A 19,965-nucleotide genomic window follows, 5' to 3' on the forward strand; every position below is an offset into this window, starting at 1 on the left:
TTTGCCTGTTGGTATTCCTTTCCCTGTGTATTTATCAATTGTAGTTTTTTGTTTGTAGTGAACTGTTACTATCTGAGTTCATATTGTCACTTTGTCATTTGGACATATGGAGTGGAGCTGTGGACGCTAGAACATGGAGTGCCACCTGAAGAAATAGGAACATTTCCGACATATTCTGCTGTTTGAGGTCAATAAAGTGGTGACAGCAGTGGAAATAGCCACAGACATTCTACGCAGACAAGGAAAAAAATTCCGGATTTCCCAGCTAAAAGTACATTTTCTCCCGGATGAAAACACACTTTTTCCGTGTTATTAGGTGACAGTATATTTTCCCTCAGAACTGTAAAACTTATTAGTCCTTTTGAATGCTTATGTTTTTATACACGGGCGTAGAATTTCCCGGCACTTTAGAAAACGAATCACAGGGAAGAAAACCCGTTTTCGAAATATTTTTTATGTGCAGCAACATGTATGCTACATATTTTCGTACTATGAAAGTATAAATTCGAATTCCACCAAACACCGCATGTTACTTTCCGAACCATTGTAATCGAGATTGTGATGCGCTTTTGTAAGCCAGTCATAGCTCATGTAACATGATCTCGCCAGCCCATGACAGTGGATATTTAGACCCCAGGACACGTGATGTAGTCAGCTAATAGCAACATCACTGTTAAGTAGTGCGGATACACAAACAGCAAAAGTTAATGTTTTAAATTAATATACATAGTGTTGCTACAAGAAAAGAAAAGCTTTCACATAAAATATTGGTCTAAGGTTAATAAGCTGCAAGAGAAGCTAAGCTTTTACATATAATGTTGACATTTTTTGTGCATGTTATACCTTAAGATAGATCACACAAATGTGCCAGGAAAATTTTTAGCAGAGTCCAGTGATTTGTCCTGAAAGTTTTCCACAAATAAATTAGCTACTGCAGAGGAGAGAGAACGTCCCGTAGCACTACATCAATTTGCTCATAACAACAACATGACTGTCTCATCATCTGGGCTCGAAACAGTTCTAAATGGCTCGGCATCAAATGCTCTGTGATTTAAGAAATTCATCGTACATTCTCACACAGAGTTCAACTTGCGTAAAAGGAAATTTACTTTGAAAGTAACGCTTTTCAAACCACTATTCCCAATATTTTCCCGCGACCTGTTAGAAATAGGTTCATTTCAGTAGTTGTCAGAGAGCAGCAGGTAACAGGTGACACCGCAATTTGGCAGCTTCTATGACGCTGAAAGTCTGTATGTTTGTATGTATAAACCATTACAAGATATTCCATTGTGCCATAAAAGAAACAAGACATCAGAGGATACTCCAAGAGCATCGGAATTTCGTGAACCATAATAAATTGGCACATTTAAAGTGCATACTTAAAGAGCACATTGGGTATATGCACATTCCCAATGAAGTAGGCCTCGACCTGATATTAAAGCTTTTCAGTATGGGTTTCGGGTTGTAAATTTTCTTGGATTATCAGTACTGTATTAACTCATTTTTGATTCTTTATTGTGGCATAATGCCATATGTGCTAGAAGATGAAAACATGCACTTGAAATTAGCCAATAGTGTGGAACTAAACACTTCCATTTTAAACCCACTGACTGCCTCAGCGTAAATGGTTAATAAAATCCAAATTTCTTTTGCAAACTGACAAAAATAACTTCACTGTTTTACAAGGCAATTGACACATCGGTCAGAAAAGTGGGGGGAAAAAAAAATCTGAACAATTAACATATATTAGCCTTCCATAGTTATGTGAACGTATTTTAATTCACTTGATAGCTCCCGGCCACAGAAATCCATTTTGTTTTCAATTGACGTAAGAGCAGTAAACGAAGAGGAAACAGCAAAATCACTAAATGTAAACGCAGGTCACATGGAGGCTACACACTTCCCAACTGCTCTGCGCATCAGCCCCCAATCTACGATATTTCCGAACTGGGGCAATACTAAGATGGTGCAAGGAGAAGGTACGTCTCATACGCCACTCAACTGCGCATGCACGAGCCCACTCGTAACTGCTGAAAAGAATCTAATGCAAACAGTTGTGACATCACGCTCATCGGAGGCAATTTGTTGTTACAAAGCATTCCATAGTCTTCCTAAAGCCTTTGACACATTTTGCTGTTGGCGAACAGCTTCTATAAGCATTGTGTTTTGCTGTTTTATATGGCACATTTCCTTTGCAATTCATGTTTTATTTTCATGTTTTTATCTCGTTCTCGTTTTACTGCTACAGTATTATTCTGCAGTAGCAGGATACAGTAATATCCTTTGTTAGAGTATCGATTTTACCAGTCAAAATTACAAAAATTTAACTGAAAACTAAAACAACAAAAATTCTCGGAATTCTAAAAAATTCCCGGCTTTTCCCCTGGATGAATAAATTCCCGGGTTTTTCCCAGATCTCCCAGTTGTCCTGGGTCGTATACACCCTGACCATGTATGGGAAAAATTCCATTCAACAGGTTGCATTAGTGACACCATATCCAGGAAAATCTTCAAGTTTTCATGAAGATCGTTTAAATGCATTAAACCACAATCATCCAAGTCGCCGTATTCGAAAACTGGCAAATGTGATGAACTGTAATCACTGCACCATCTGCTACATTTGCTTGCAATGGGGAAGGTTCAAAATTCGGATGTGTCGGTACCGCATGTTTCAAGACAAAGTCACAAACATCGGCAAGTGGCCTTATGTCCATCATTGCTTTCTCCTAATTAATTGGCTAATGGATAACACCGACCATTCCTGTCACTTATCGTTACTGGTAACGAGAATTGGTGCCTTTATGCCAATACAAGGAGAAGAAAGGAATAGTTGAGTTCAAACATAGCAGAAACTTCCTGTGGAAAGTCCTGCGTGCATCCACAAGAGATATCTGGCGCAACAGCAACCATGTCTGTACAATGAATTGCTTCCCCAGGGTGTACCTATTAGTGCTAACATTCGTTACCAGCAAGTGAGACGTCTTGCAGACGCAGTGCGACCACAACGACAAGGAAGACTGTGTGAAGTGATGCTCCTCCACGATATCCTCCAACCACGTACTGCTAGACTGACAAGAAACACTATGCAATAGCTGGATTATGAAGCGGTTCTGCACCCACGTTATTCACCTGATCAGAGTTTCACCTTTTGCACTCTCTATCGCGCAACCTTCAAGGAACTCCTTTTCTGGATAAAAGCAATCTCAACATGGCTCGACAAGATCTCCATCTCAAAAACACATTATCTCTAATGTTGTGTAATCGGAAAGTTACCCAAGCGTTACTGAACTGATACAAATAGTGAAAGAGAACATGAAACGGTATGAACTTAAGCACCAAAGTTCAGGGCGGAATTCATAATTTGAAGATTCTGTAAGTGTATCTCTATGCAGACTGTGCATGCCGAAATTAAATATTCAGAACCACGAAATAAATAGTTTTGCAGCCTACTTTTTGCCGATCCTGAGGAAGTAACAAGTTTCTTTCAAAATTCCTTACTTCAGAAGGTTTTAGCTTAATAATATCTCATTTTCGTAACTCCACCAATTCCTATATTATGTCTCATTCCTGAAAATTGTTTCCATGCAATTGTAGCTCAACATTTTTCGAGTACAGTCGTATTTTTAGATGTATACATTATACTTGTAGGGTGATATTTTCAAATGCATCCTTTATTTAATAATTTACAAAAGGCAGATTTTGCATATGAACTACAATACGAATAAAGTGGTGTGCTTTTTACAACAAAATACGAGCAGAATCATTAATCGTAATAATTATTAGTCATAGAAACCAGTGTTGCTGACTGTGATGTTCAGTTTGTGGAAGTATTTTCCAGACCATCGAAAGGTGCTGTCATAAACTTATGACGTCGTGTTGGAACACAGTAGTGGCAGGGTTCTTAGATGCATGCAGGCTATGTTACATGTGCTGGTGAAACATTATTGAACAGCATAATATGTCACGTGTATCAGTACTGTGGCAGAATATAAGTGGCACTGTATTACAAAGACAATAACAGGTGAGCTTTCTTTACCTTGTGTGTGTATCAAGTCAGTGTCAAGTAGTACCTGGCACCAATAAAGAGTATTTTCAGTGCATGAAGTACCCATAAGCAGCCCTTTTCTTGGTTTCAATGTTTCCTGTTAACAACGAAACAGTAACCAGCACAGTATCCCACAAATGCTGTCATTTTGCTCTTCTCTGTCCCTCGTATTGACAGACTGTGACACAAGGTACCATAAGGAAAGAACTTGTTTCACACCTGTTTCAAGACATCTTCCTCCACATCGGTTATCTCAATCCGGCGGCTGCGGGCTTGTCGCATGTCATTCCGCAACATGGCTGCAAAGACAGGGCTCCTCGCTGCCAGGATTTGACTGTGTGCTGGAAGTTCCAAGCTGCCGGCTACTAGAGTCACATCCGCGCCATCTGAAGATTCCAGGATCTTGGCTAAGTCGCTTCTGACACTGCCTGCCTTGGCCTTAGTCTCAGACATTGCAATCACTTCTGAAACATACGTAACACATCAGTAAAATAAGTCCCGCTGCTGGAGACAAAAATATAGAGGAAAATAGAAAAAGCGAATGAGAAAAGAGGGAGAGAGACGCTTGTGGAAGAAGAAGGGGATAGCGAGTAGAAATCCTCAGTTTATTGCCAATCGTCATCATGTTGACCGAAGCGCTGGTCCTCTGTGAAGAATGAAAGTGGAAACAAAATTTTCGTATAGATATAGAAAATCAGACACTGAATGATAACCCGTGGACTGGAAGAGTCTTCCATTTCAGCTCTGTAGCCGAGCTGCAAAGAGACTATGGAGGGAAGAAGATCCTTTACAACCGGCAGCATTGTTGCCAGCTTTCAGCTGTGCTGTGCTGTGCTGGTAGCAGTACTGAGAGACTGGCATATAGACAAAAATCAGAAATCTAATTACATGACTGAGGGAGATGTGTGAAGGAGCTGCACCAAGGCCAGTGCTGAACCCTACTCTATGTCCACATCAGCTATATGAAGCTTTTACTTACCGACATTTAGCCTGATTGGTTGGACATGAACCACGACTTGGGTAGTCAACTTTGTTAGGGAGAAGTATCGTATCTTATTTCAAGGAGTTGTGTTTGACGTTAAGGGACTCTCAGCAGACCATTACTGGACACTGCACGAGCTATGAATGCCAACATAAGGCTTTTCATGACCGGCACCCAAATTTATATAATCCGCAATTCCTGGCAAGATCGCAGGATAGTTTATTTGTCAATGGATGTGGCCTCAACGAGATGAAGTCCTGCGTCTCTTTGGGCTGGGAGTTTGTGAGTACCTGGATCAGGCGTTTCCTGAAATGTTTATAGGCAGAGGACGTTGTTTCGTGGCCAGCACGTTCACCTGATCTCAACCCACTTGGTTTCTTCTTGTCATGCCATGTGAAATGTCTGGTAGACGAGATGACTCGAGACTGACGAGGGTATCCTGCCAAGAATTCCTGGTGCCTGCAAGATTGTTCAAGCGAGTGATTATATTAGAAATGGTACAACAGAACTATGTGCTTCCATGCCATGCCTGCACTGACTGTGATATGAAATTCTGAACAACTATTGTTAACATATCAGCTTGTTTAAACAGAGCAGATTAGTGGAAATCATTGCTACTGTCCCACAAACTTCATAATTTTTGTCTCTCTAATATCGGCTCATGTGTGACCTGAGGGTATTTTGCAGTATACATCAGGAATTCTCTACATTATAATTAGGTTTTGGAAGTTGGGGCCCTTAATTAGAGCACTGTGCGAGACTAAGGAGGACTTTAGCAGATTCCCACTATTACCTATAGACTCATTTCCTGAATAGCTTCCCTTACCTCATACAGATATATTTACTCTTCTCTGTCATCCCTGAAAGTTTGTAATATCATAGAATCACTGTCTGGTGGGAAATTAAAAACTGGAATCCTCTTTCCAGACTCGAACCCATGTCCTATTGGGAGAAAGCCCAAAGGCATCCCCAACACATGGAAACTTCCCAGACACAGGAGAGGTAGATCGGATTAGTCAACTTACTTTTTTTCCTTGGGAACCTGAAGTAAAGATCGGTCCTGATAACATAATTACTCATACATATCGGTCCTAATTACACCACTACATACATGCATAAGGCTCACGTAACAGTTTCAAAACAAATAGGCACAAATGACCAAATATTACTTACTAAAAATTTTGTATTCTCTCGCTATTGTAGTACGTATCAGTTTTCCTAAATCGTTAACTAGATGTTTTGGTATATTACCACCAAATGAATCAAAAACATTTGTTATGAAACTTCCTGGCACACAGTATTAATCTGTCAGGAAGTTTCATATTAGCGCACACTCCACTGCAGAGTGAAAATATCATTCTGGAAACAATTTTTATGTTGTTGTTCTTATAATAATAAATCCAGTGAGTACTAGGATGATCAGATGTATCTTAATTAACTATTCCACATTCATATTCTTTTGGATGATTCGGTAATTCATCAGTCATGTATGCACTATGAAAGTGTTTAATTTTCAATTGTTTAGCAAGTTTTTATACATCGAAATTACTTAATGCATTGGGATATTTATCAATTACCTTTTTGGAAATTTTTACTTTCTTCAGTCCAGCGCCAGCTTTCTTCTCCATTGCTTGATTGTCTTCTGTGTTCTAATTCTTTGTCAGCTTTCTTCTCGTTTATGACTGCATTTGCGATTGCTGCAGATCCTCCAGCGAGTGAACCAATAGTTGCTAGATATGGTAATGCAGCCAAAAGTCATGGTAGATATCCATCTTCATGTTGTGTTAGTCCTTTTCCTTCCTTTATTTTTCTTAGATATTCAATAATTTTTTCACAACAAGAATAGCTAACGTAACAAGTAAATTTCCACCAACTTCCTTTTCTTTCTTTCTCTTTTCAACATAAGTTAAAATGGTTCAGTTGCATTTAATTGTTCATTACTCAACTTTAATTGATTTTGGTTTAGTCTTGCCACTAAGTAGCAAAGTATAATCAGTAGTAAAATTGTTCATTTACATAGATTAAAAATTTAAGAAGTTGGAATTCTTATACTCCCCATCTCTAGTCATCCACACCTAAGCCAGTGCCAACTGTGCCCATTCCTAATTTTTATTTGCCATACATCATTCGTCGAATTGCAGTTGCAGCTATTATTTCACCAGTTGAAGCATCACTCGCATGCATTCTTTCTTTCACAGCTAGCTGAAGTTCTTTATCAGCTTCATGTCTTTTTTCTAAATCTTTACGATCACGATAAGCAATATCGTGCTGTTTACAAGCTTCATCTAATGAATTTATTCCTGGATCACCATGTGCTAGTCTTTCTTCACTTAGTGAAAGGCCTACAATAATTAAATCCTGGTAAATGCATCTCAGACATTAGTACATTATTTAAAACCCAAGTGACTAACACTTTACCATGTTTTCACTCTTCCAACATGTACAAGGAAGATTATTCAAAATTCTAATCAAATATGGAATGCCTTTTGGATTGTTGACAACTTTTTCATTACGATAATTTTTATTTCCAGCTAGTTCTTCACCATGAATAACTGCTAATCTATGAATTAATAACCAACCATCATCCATCCAAACATATTCAATTGGTTTTTCTGTATATTTTTTAAAACTAAGCCTTCGCCTTTTTCTCAGGTGAACTCTAATCTATATTTAGTCTTCTTAAGTTTAGAAAATAGTCATGAACAATTGGTTTTATGTGATATTTATATTTATTACCTCCACTGTATCTTATTTTATTCGAATTATTGTCAGAAGACAATGCTCCTGAATTGTATAATGTATCTGCATAATTTGATAAATCTAATCCATCAAAGTTTCCTCATGTATCATCCACAGTAATTTGTTTTTCAGTAAAAGACTCATTAATCCAATAGTTCCTTCATATGTCTTTTCACCAATTTTTAATTCATCTCCTTCAAATGTTACTGGTAATCTTTCTATATATTTAAAGGTACCAACAGGCCTTAATCTAAAAGTGGTATCTTCACTATAGTTACATATTTTAGCATTCTTTCACTTATATTTACTCCTTTATAGCACCTTGAGATTTTCTCTCTTTTTCATATTTATTCCATGCATCTTGAATTTCTGATTCACTTAGTGTGTAGTCATATTTTCCTGGAATATCCTCAAACCAATCTTGTAACTGTAAATCCTCATGATTACGATATGGATCCATTTTTTTTCAGCTTCTCTACTTTCTTCAGAACATTATCACCTAGTCCTTCGATTCCCTGCTTAACTTTTCCTATAGCATCAATAACAGGTTGATCTTTTTTAAATTTTACTTACTCTGTTCTTGGTTGTTTTTCCATTATTTAAACTATTAATTGTTGTTTACTCTCCTTTTCTGTCTAGCTTTTTTAACGATACTTGGGTCACATTTTGCAAACATTTATTAAGAATAAATTAATAAAAAAAATTACATTTGTGTTATTATAAAATGTATTGTATTTCTGAACTTTCCATCGATTGATTTTCTAGCCATGTCTACACGAAAATCCAAACTGATCATTCCAATATTTGCTCACATTTCTTTAAATTCAGTAAACTTTAAATCTCTTCCAACAAACTCTTGGTAAATATTACTTAAATTTGTGTCTTGTCTAAAGATATTTAAAAAATTCATGTTTCCTCAGACTGTTTTGGTATTTTTAGTACATTTGAGCTAAGTAAAAATCTATTCCTTTGTGTCTACCTCTAGTAAAATTTCTCTAACGATATCTTGATTTTCGAGAATGAAGTCATGAAATATAACTGGATTTTCTTCATATTCACCTAATGGAATGATTTGTTCGTTGTTTCCAATAAACCTAACCATTTTTCGTTAATTTTATCGTCAGTTTTTTCACATCCTTTCATAAATTCTGATTATTTTGGTTGATCTAAACTTTTTGAGTAAATGTAAAAATGATTAATTTTATTCCAATTTTGCATCCTGGAGCTAAAATATATTTATCAATCATTAATGTTGTATTTCCACATACGCTCGGCCAATTATTGCACATCAAATAGAATTAGGTAAAAGCTTACCATATTTATTTTTCGACTTCTCTGGAAGTCGTATTTTTTGTCCGCAATCAGTTTTGCTCATTTGTTAATAAAATTTTTAATAGTAAATGATAGATTATTCCAGATTATTTCAACTGAGTGGTAAGTCATTTGTTCTGAGAAAACGATTGACTGTGCCAATACAAGACAGCTTTAGTATTGTTGCACTGGTTGGATTTCATTCAACTTTTCTAATGGAGAAATGACAGAAATTACTAAAGGTCAGTATAGTTTGAAAATCTTGGAAAAATTTATTCATTCGAAGAAACCAAATATTCACATCACGGCAGATGAAATTTTTAACAGAATTGTTGTCGAAAACGATGTAAAATTGTACATGGACATAAAAGACAGCATTGAAAGTGCGCTTGGATTTAGTAGGCACATTGGTGAGGCTACAGGAAAGACTGTTGCTGAAGATGTTCCTAAAATTAGTCCATTCGAGTTAATATAAAATTCAATCTTGCTGATGGAATGTTTGGAAAGCATACTGGCACCGATCATTTTCACAGAGAAACGAATATTATTGTTTAATTCAAGCCTAATGCAGAATTTGGTGGACCAATAATTCACAAACCGAATTATACTACAAATATTTCTATTTTTGATCCAGTTCAGGACTTGGAAATTACTGTAACTGACGAAAATGATAATTTGATTGACTTTAATGGTGCTTCTGTAACAGTTATTTTAGAAATTTGTTAATAAATTTTTTCCTTAATAAATCAGCGAGAGCTAAGGTCGTCTTAGACTATATCATGAACTAAGTCGAAAATTATCAGTTTTACGCATTCCCTGTGAATGAGAAGACTAAAAATAACTTTAATCCCCCAACAAGAACACAGAGATTAATATAAATATTGGAGATGGTTGGGTTCATCCTAATCATGCCCAATAATACATGAACTTCAGGATTATTGGAACTGGTGCTACAGGTTAGTCAACTTATGATGTAAAATCCAATAAACAATTAATCGATAATTATGTAGCAAAGCTCTTCAATGTTATCACCATATAGAAATGTAACAATATAAAAAATGGAAATTCCATTCTAGACAAAATATTGCCTAGGCTGGAATTTCCATTTATTTCTTCATCCTCTCTTATTCGATGTACTTCAACTCTAGCGAATGAGTTAACCATGGAAGGCCATTTTCTTAGTAATGGGAAGATAGAAAGTAAGAAAAATGAAATATTTTATCTATTAGAATTATTTGGAGGGTTTTTAAAGATTATAAAGAAACAATGTGGGAAGGAGATCTAACAATTTTTACATGGTCATAGAGTGCTGGAGATCAGATCGTAACCAAGCTGGAGTTGAAGATGTGAGCAGACTTCCAAAAGAGGGAAAAAATATTGTAGAATCGATGGAAATTCTTAAGCTTGTTATTCAATTTGAACCAGAATATTCGCTTCAATGAGAACAAGATTGACTTAAAAATCCAAAAATTCCCATATCTTTGTTTGAGCCACTGACTGTGGAGATTGGTGGATTGGATGAAAAAAGAAATTTCGAGTTATATATTACGAATTTCTATAACTCTGCAGAATTTGATCTGCCTTCTTTCATCTTCATTGTTTTCCAGACAAAAGGGAAAAATAATCAGATAGTTGACTCTTCCTTATTCGATCATCTTAAATTACGGAGTATCTATATTAAAAATGGAAGAAACGTGATTTTCCTCAAGAAACGTGGAATCTAGATGCGCCAAATAATTATCTAAAAGCATACAATGCTTTCATAGATTTTAAGAGAACTACACAATGTGAGTCCATTCACACTTGTTGAAAATTATCCTGTCTATGTTATAAATATGTCTAGAAGAATGAATGTAATGAATGTGTTAGCTACGCAGAAAACTACAATGAAACTATGTGCAAATTTTAATGATAAAATTCCGAATGAAACTTATGTATGTGGTAATGTATGGCAAAAAGAATTTGATATATGAATCGTAGCGTAGAATTTTGGTTGAAAATTTTTGAATATTTTTATTTTTGTGGGTGTGTTGGTAAGCATCCATTTATAAAAAAGTGTTAGTGAATAGGTGGCTAGTGTGCTCAACCTAGCGGTTTATAAGAAAATAAAAACATCATTAAATTATTTGTGAGTGCACTCAACGTACCCACTTAGTACGCATAGACTTCCACCCTAGGTAAAATTAGGAAAAAGAAGCTTCCACTATTTTGCTCCGAAAATGAACGATCACTACAAAATGCCATCGTTATTTTGAAACCATCATCAGAGTAAAATAAAAGCGAGAAGTTTGACTTTGAAGAAAATAAACCTGTGTTACGCAATTTCTTTCTGCTTGATCAACACATTACAAAAACTGAGAGCATCTCACGTTCAAACCAGTGTCTGTAAATGAACTGTCATACACGTGTGTGTTACAAACATTTCAGATGCGTGAAATTACATAAGAGAATATAATGTTTCACGCCGTTACCTTACATGTCGGGGAAAAAACACAACATGCTATAGTTGACGAGGACTTTGCTGTTTTGTACACTATTGCAAGTCCAGTTTTACCAATGCCCACTGTGTCACACTCATTTACGATACAAATCGGGAGAGCTTGTCTTGTAATAGAACCTCCTACAAGATTTTACCGTGTCTCTCGCTGTTTGTCGTTGAATCTAATCAAATACCGCCTGTGTGCCTGCATTTGATATTTTTGCTCAATAACTCGCCTTTACGGACACGTCTGTAAACTTTCTGTTATACAGTAGATTCTTGTGTTTTGGTTTCGTACACAGTTTGATCATCACAGCCTGTATCACACGCTCTACTGACATGTCAAATGAAAAAGAACACTATCATTTCTAGAGTCCAGAACGAGCCATAACTCATGTAGGTAAGGAACGAGGGTTGGTTTGCCCTCTAATACCTTGTGCAACTACTTTAAGATCATCTGACTACCCACATACCAAACAAGAAGACCATCGTCAATAGCGGTACTTTTCTTTGTATTTTGTGGCAGGGTAGAGAGAATCTGAAAAATAAATATGATTGTACAAAATCTTTATTAGCGTCGACATGTATATTTATACATTAAGGCAACTTTCTTCATTTTCACTTGGCGCAGTTCTGATAAGAGCCATCTTAGTTTTTATCTTAATTTTAAATCTACATTTGACTCCTCTAAGTCTATTCAACCAGTAATATGACAGGCACCAAAAAAAGTTCTCTAATTCCAAAACATGTCGCATTCTTTTGCTGTAAATTATGCTTTTTTATGGCTTCAACAATCAGCTTTATTCGCTCCCATCAGCTCTGCTAGGCGACAGCATTCGGAGATTTTAATCTTGCCTCTTATTTCTTGCATAATTCTGTTATAGCAAACCACATATTCACGGATTTACACTACCAGTCTTCTGCCGCACATTTTTGTGGAATTTCCGTACGAACACGGTTTACGGTGGCGTGATTGTTGCTGTTAAAAGTAGTTTAACTTGTCGCGAAATTGAAGTTCCAATGATCCAATTTCTGAAACGTTCAAAGAAAACTTGCGTTTGATTTCAAACGCGTACCCAACTCATACGATGAGTTGTGGTGACTAATTTACCCTTGACATGTTTACGAAAATACATGTTTAATTCCTGTGGTATGCATGAAACATGAGCCGAAATTGTGTTAAACGCATTCTCCGAATATTATTTCAAGCAGCTAGTTCGTGAGTCCACATGAATAGTAGACTGTTGTGAAAACACGCTTGACCTCTTGGCAACAAATAATCCTGAGTTAATAACGAGCATCGAAATGGGTACAGGGATTAGAGAACACATGGTCCGTACAGCCATCGTGTGGATGCCAGGGGATATGCGTGCAGCTTCCAGCATGGCCAATACACGTGAAGGTCTCTCCTGATGGGCCACCATGAGATGAAGCCATGCCCATGGCAGTGGCGGTCAGTGTGACCGCAGCTGCCAGCAGTCTGTCGCCACACTCTTCATGGCTGTGACAGTGTTATTGGTTGGATGTTTCCACCACATATGTTTAGTGTAAACGTTATGGTGGTGGAGGCTGCGTGTGTTCTCTAACTTCAGTGCATACTATACCAAACATATATTTAGTGCTACAATCAATTTGTGGCGACAGTTTAATTACTTCATTTGTGTAATGTATGTGTGTGACACTCAGACATTGAAAGTATCTTTTTATTATGAAGGAGGATCATCGTGGGGTGGTGGTGAGTGTTTTAAGCCATCGGTCTGACATCTGTAAATTGTGAAACAGTTAATTTGATAGGGTAGTGCAAATGAAGTGTTTCCTCTATTTTCGATATCTAAATTGCCTCAGGTCTCCCTCTGCCCCCAGAGTTAGCCGACAGAAGCCAGAACACTGAGGAGAGATAACCTCTGTCAGTGTGTTTGTAGACGTTGGTTCAGACATACAGAAGTAGCATTTTGGGAGAGAAAGAGAGAGACATGATGCGAGTCTGGAATTTCCCAATGAAGAGAATGCCACCATTCAATGCTTTCTTTGGTGATGTGGAATCAGGGAAGATCGATATCTCGTCTGTGATTGGTGGTATTTAGTATTGTGATCTGTAATTACGACATTGGGTGGGTTTTGACCTCCATAGCAGTGCCCAAACGATACACACACGTGGGAGACCACAAACGGTGACTACTATACTGTACTTCATTCCATTCCTCAGAGCCTACAATTATGTGATGGAAATCTGAGTGCAGGGCTCAGACATGAGCTCTACCCAAGTGGGGGCACCTTATCTCCTGCCAACTGATTTAATGAAGTATGTATCAATATATTATTGAAACGAATTTTAATTTCGTGTCATGAGATGGTTCCTCTCCACCACAGATGAATCTTTTCCCTGCCAATTTTTACGGGAGGGACAGGGAAGGACAGAGGGGTGAGAGTGGGATGTCCTATGGTGGTGGGCCCAGTTGATCCCTCCATTTCCATGTGAGCACACACACAATTTTCCAACATGGCAAGATCTCCAATGTGTAACAGTGTAATTAGGTAAGTAGGACATGCAGTTGCTGGATGGGAACCTTTCCCTCCAAATATAGTGGTTCAGACTTTGAAAATTATATTCCATAAATCAACAGTATGTTTATTATGTTCTCTGCTATGTAACTGACATTGACATCAGTTTTGCATACCATAAGATCCCTCCCCTCCTGTACAGGTTGATTCCTCTTCTCACCAATTTCCAGACTGGCGAGGGGAGAGGGAGTGGGGGATGGGAGGAGGTCTGGGGAATTCCCCAAGGGAAAGGGGTCAATTTATTGATACATTTCATTAATTAGTCAATTTGATCTCAAAGGTGGGCTTGTATCAGAGTGGGGTTTCTCAGAAGTGTGGGAGAGGGGAAAGAGAGGGGTAGGGCGTTTCTCAGGAGGACAGTTTATCCCCAGGCGGTCATAAATCAGCCCCAGGGGCCATAAATCAATCAACAGAAGAATAGGTTAAGGGGAAGGAGAGGGGAAGGTGTTTAAAGAGAATCCACTTAACAGAACAATAAGTTAAAGTCATAAATCAATCAGCTGTGTCAAGTTATTAATTTGCGTATTAGTTTGATATCAAAAGAGCACAAGAAGAAAGGTTGCCCTACTACTAATCCCATTGGCCAACTGTGCACTGTCCAGTTTACACCAAAGTTCTCAGTCGAATGGTGTCACTCCTTGTGAGGGAAATACAGAGAAGCACCATCATGTTGGAAACATGTGCACTCGCATATTGTGAGGAATGCATTCCAGTAACTTTCGCAGTGCCTTCCTTAAGAATTTAAGTGTGTGTGTGCGTTCAATCGTCCAGGGAGCACAACATTATCGCCTACCACATCAGCCCAAAAATTGATTGCTAAGCGCTCTTGGTGACAACGAAGAAAGGTGGTATGCGGATTTTCCCATGCCCATACGTGCTAACTGTGGCTGTTGAGCGCACATCCTTGTACACGACACTTCAACTGTAAAAAGTGCACAGTAGGAATTCAGGTTGAATTGCACACTTCTGCAAACCCCCTGGCAGAAGTCAGTGTGATTCAGAAACCTGGGTTAAGGGCTTGATCTTTCTGAAGGCAGTATAGGCGCAAGTTGTTGTGACGTAACAAGACTGTTACGCCACACTGAAGTAGCTGAAAGAAAGGCACGCGTACACACACGCCGACTGGCGTCAAGTCTGGAACAAGATACGTTATGACTGCTATCAAGAAAATAAGTAGCTTTGGAATATACTTAACTTTATTTACTCCTTGTGATACATCTCTCTTGACTATACAAATGCGACTCGTAAGATACATGCACTGTTACAATTGGCGCCTTGCTAGGTCGTAGCCATGGACTTAGCAGAAGGCTATTCTAACTGTCTCTCGGCAAATGAGAGGAAGGATTCGTCCGTATGGTCGCTAGCAATGTCGTCGTACAACTGGGCGAGTGCTCTATCGTATATCGAGACCTGACTTGTGGTGGCGCTAGGTCTGCGATCACACAGTGGCGACACGCGGGTCCGACATGTACTAAATGGACCGCGGCCGATTTAAGCTACCACCTAGCAAGTGTGGTGTCTGGCGGTGACACCACACAAGTCATCTTCATTGAAGCTAGACTGTGGAATCCTTTACATCCGCTTCATTAGTAACATTTCATGAGATCGTCGACAGCGCATATTTCAGCATTTGAAGCGCCTCCTCTTCAAACTCTCGCACATGCATTGTGCATTGACGACCACGTCTGTCTGGCCTTCGAACGTGCATCACAAAATGAATGCATTAGGTTGCAATGAAGGCCTTAAATGCACATGCGCCATTACGATGTGTTGTCAGTGGAGAACTCACCTGAAGTGTACATCTCTCTCCTAAGGACATGTATAATACCCCTGAACACTGGACGTGATGGGGAAACAAGACTGTCCGCAGCTCGTGGTCGTGCGGTAGCGTTCTCGCTTCCCACGCCCGGGTTCCCGGGTTCGATTCCCGGCGGGGTCAGGGATTTTCTCTGCCTCGTGATGACTGGGTGTTGTGTGTGTCCTTAGGTTAGTTAGGTTTAAGTAGTTCTAAGTTCTAGGGGACTGATGACCTTAGCTGTTAAGTCCCATAGTGCTCAGAGCCATTTGAACCATTTTGAAACAAGACTTGTCATTTATTTTTAATAACATAATACATTAACAAAGTGCATGAACAGTATGTGGAAATTTAAGTATGTTCTGGAATTCAGCACTTAACATTAACCAATGATAAAAATCAGTGGTAGAATAAGGGAATAAAAAAGTCGTTATTTCAGAAGAAAATCAAACTATCGCAGCCACTAAGGTTGTAAGTTCAACGGTAATATTTAATGAACTGTTCTGTAAAACACATTATATTTCCGCAAGTATTAGCGGATTTCATGGCCGTGTGTTTTCGTGAAGCAGCGCTGAGACAATTTTATCACTTACAAAAGACACTGCAATTATCTATGTAATTAAAGCGAAGGACTCAACTTTTTTTTGTTTTCTCTCTTTCTCGTCAGCTTGGTCATTCTGAAAAATAATTTTAATTTCATTGTATTTGTTATTATGACTAATCATACCTTTTTTGGTCGGCTTTTTTCATAAATTTGATAATTAAATGTGGCTTACTTTGTGTGGGGATGTCTGATAGTGAATGATCGCGTATTAGTGGCACCAATCAGTCTAATACGTTTCGTTTGCTTTCAGAATAGAACCTCCTTCTGAAGTTTCAGTTTTCACAAAACGAAGTCCGATAGCTTTTGGGCATAAATCGCATCCCAAAATTATTCTCGCCAACAGACAATCCCAGTAGAGGATAAATATCGATCGTTACCTATGATGCTGGTATTTAAATTCCAATTTCAGTATGTAAAAAACATTTTACACGATTTTACACAGTGGTAGGGATGTAGTCCTACGTCTTGTTCTGTAACACAGAATACCCTCCCCACACTTCAGGCCACTAGCTCACCATAGTTTCCACAGGGATCAAATCTACTGCTGGTACGAATATCATGAGAGAACACCGACACATTTTATGCAGCTATCACAGATTTTGCACGTGGACCAACACAGGGCTGGTTCAAGAACCCTTTTCCACACAACCGATGTATCATTCGGTGTCTCCCCGCCCCATTTCCTCCTTACCCGGATTGACTGCGGCCACTTGTATCCGTTGGACTTCAAACCGGTTCTGGATAAGCACCTTCAGAATTTAAACCATGCAGAAACACTGCGCCTATTCCTAGACACGAGTGATGGTATGGCCAACGGATGTTGTGGATTCCACACATTCGTGATTAAGAGGCAACAATTTTACGCAACTGTTTTAACTGTGGCAATCGTTTAGCTGCCTGTAACGCCGGAAATGCATATCCTATTTACATCTATAGTACTATAAATTTTTTTCTTTATTTTGTTACCTGAATATATGACATTTCTGTGTCTTTGTATATTGTAATTGTTTTACTATTTGTATATGTATATATATTTATGCATTTATGTCGATGTATAATTGGTTTGTTTCGTAAATATTATTTGTATTTTACGCTGGGTCTTGCCTAGGGAAAATTATGCTATCGAACGAATACATCGATAGGGCGTGTGGAGAACGAAAGTGTTTACGATCTTTGGTAGTGTGAACTCTGCCGCGTGGCTGGAGTAGTGCGGTGGAGCAGGTGTGTTGTGTGACGCTCCCTCGAGTTGCCGCGCTTTCGGGGTTGGGCAGCATGTAATTGCGCTCGACTTGCTATGATAGTTTCTGACACGGTGTCGCTGACGGGAAGCATTAGCTGGCGCACATCAAGAGCCCGTTTCGGCTGGAGACCGTGTCGAGAAGAAGGCGCGTCAACATCCAGCTTCTGCAACAGCGACGGCCGACAATGAGTGACTGTCGCCACCTCCTCGATCGACGGCTTCAAACCTTCAATCAACCAACACGGAAGACTGGAAGCACGTAAAGTTTTAGAACTGTATGGCAGACCTCAGCTTTTAAAATTGTTGCATCACAAAATTACAGCAACTTAGCATGAATCTTTGTTGCTCATTGTCCTAATTGCATTACCAAGCAGGGTCCCTTCCTTTTCCCGAATGAACCCGAGTGTCGTTGAAATTCAAACGCCAGCATTAATGCAATATTATTCTATTTCACTGCTTTAATGTCAAAGTTCAGTTAAAGTATTCATAGCTGGTTACAATATTTAGATTACACAAGCACAAATTATGAGTGCGTGTTTTGTTACCATATTTTAGCTTACCTGTGACTACAGCTCAACTCGGTACGTACTAAATTTTACTATTGTTAATTGTTCAGAATCATTTAATTCACGTTCAAAGTTAAATCTCTTATTTCTAAATTGCGTAGATTCAAGTAGCTTTTAAAATGATTGTTGAGGTAGCCCAAGCCTAACCATATTTTATTGAATTTCGTAGTGCTTCAAAAACAAAGCTCACTATTAATTTCAGTCACTAAATTAACTTTGTTTTCCGGTTTTATTAATTCTTTTGCTAAATTAAATCAGAGTGTTGCGAAATTTAATACTTCTGACAAACTTTGAGTTTCCGCACTACATGTGTCAACCTTCAGTTGCCACGCTTCTAGTGCTAATTATATGTGTAATAACCTTTCTTTTTCAGTTACTATAGTAATTGTCCATAGGACTGGCGACCGTAATTTCCCCCAAATCTCAAATATATAACTACCGCTAGTTAATTGTCAACGTAACGGCCGCACATTTACTTACTTTATTAACTTTACCCCTTTTCAAAAATTAATTTCCACCAGTTTCATTTGCATTTTTCCTTTCGTTTAGATGTAACCCTTTCCTCCCTCTTCGGTGACGATTGCTTTTCCCAATTTTCCATTAGGTACACGCAGTTTAATTTTTCACTGTCATTAAGGTCGATAAGTGAGGGGGAGGTTACACGCCGACATCACATTTCGCGACAATTTGGTCAACCGGTATCACCAAATACGAGGCATTTCATTTCATAGAGTCTTTATTGCGGTGCATTAAATCACTACATACAGTTCAGTATTTCAGAAAGGAAAGACTTGTGCTGGACCGATTTCGTGTTAACTATCGTTCCTAAAATTCGTGGAACTCGTATTAAATCATTCTATCACTCATATTTGGCGACGCTCATGTATCCATGTCATCACGTGTCCTGTGCTGTGACTGTGTGACAGGAGCAAACCGAGCAGTCGCTACGTTGATCTACATGCCTGAGGCATGCACGGCTCGCTTTTATGCCGTTTATTGTTTGTCATCTATTACGGTACTACCGCCTCGTTTTTTATTCCATTTACTGGCGTCACTAACTTCCTACCTGACTTGCCCGTGAGCAACAGCAGCAGCACGTATCGGTAAGTGCGCTGTCGAACCATCTCTGGAGCGACCGACAGTATTTCCGGGTCGTCGTGTGTGTGTGGCAGTCAGTTGGAGACGGACCAGCAGTGCAGTCGGGATGCAGCAGCAGTGAAGTCGGGGACGGAGCGCTGGTGAGGTGCTGACTGCCAGTGCTCACCGACCGCTAGCGACACACGTGAACTAGCGACACACGTGAACTGTCTGAAGGAGGGAGATTGGAGAGGGACGACCGTTGATTGGTCGTCTCGGAGCAGTCGGTCGGTTGGCGTGGAGCAGCGAGGAATTCTCCGCGGGACGCGATTTGGCCGGGGCCACTGGCGACCTCTACGCAGTGTCGGAGTGTGTGGTGCTGTTTCCATTGCTACGAGGTCCGTGGCTCACTGACTCTGGACACGAAAGTTGAGTTTTGATTTAATCTACCAGTAAGTCAAGACTTCATATTGTGTCGTTTGGAGTTCGTTGTCGGCTGTTGGGATATTCCCGTGAGTAACATCATGGTTTTAAAGTCTTAAAATTCTAGTCACCCTCTGGTGAA

This window comes from Schistocerca piceifrons, chromosome 11, assembly GCF_021461385.2.
Source record: "Schistocerca piceifrons isolate TAMUIC-IGC-003096 chromosome 11, iqSchPice1.1, whole genome shotgun sequence".
Taxonomy (NCBI): domain Eukaryota; kingdom Metazoa; phylum Arthropoda; class Insecta; order Orthoptera; family Acrididae; genus Schistocerca; species Schistocerca piceifrons.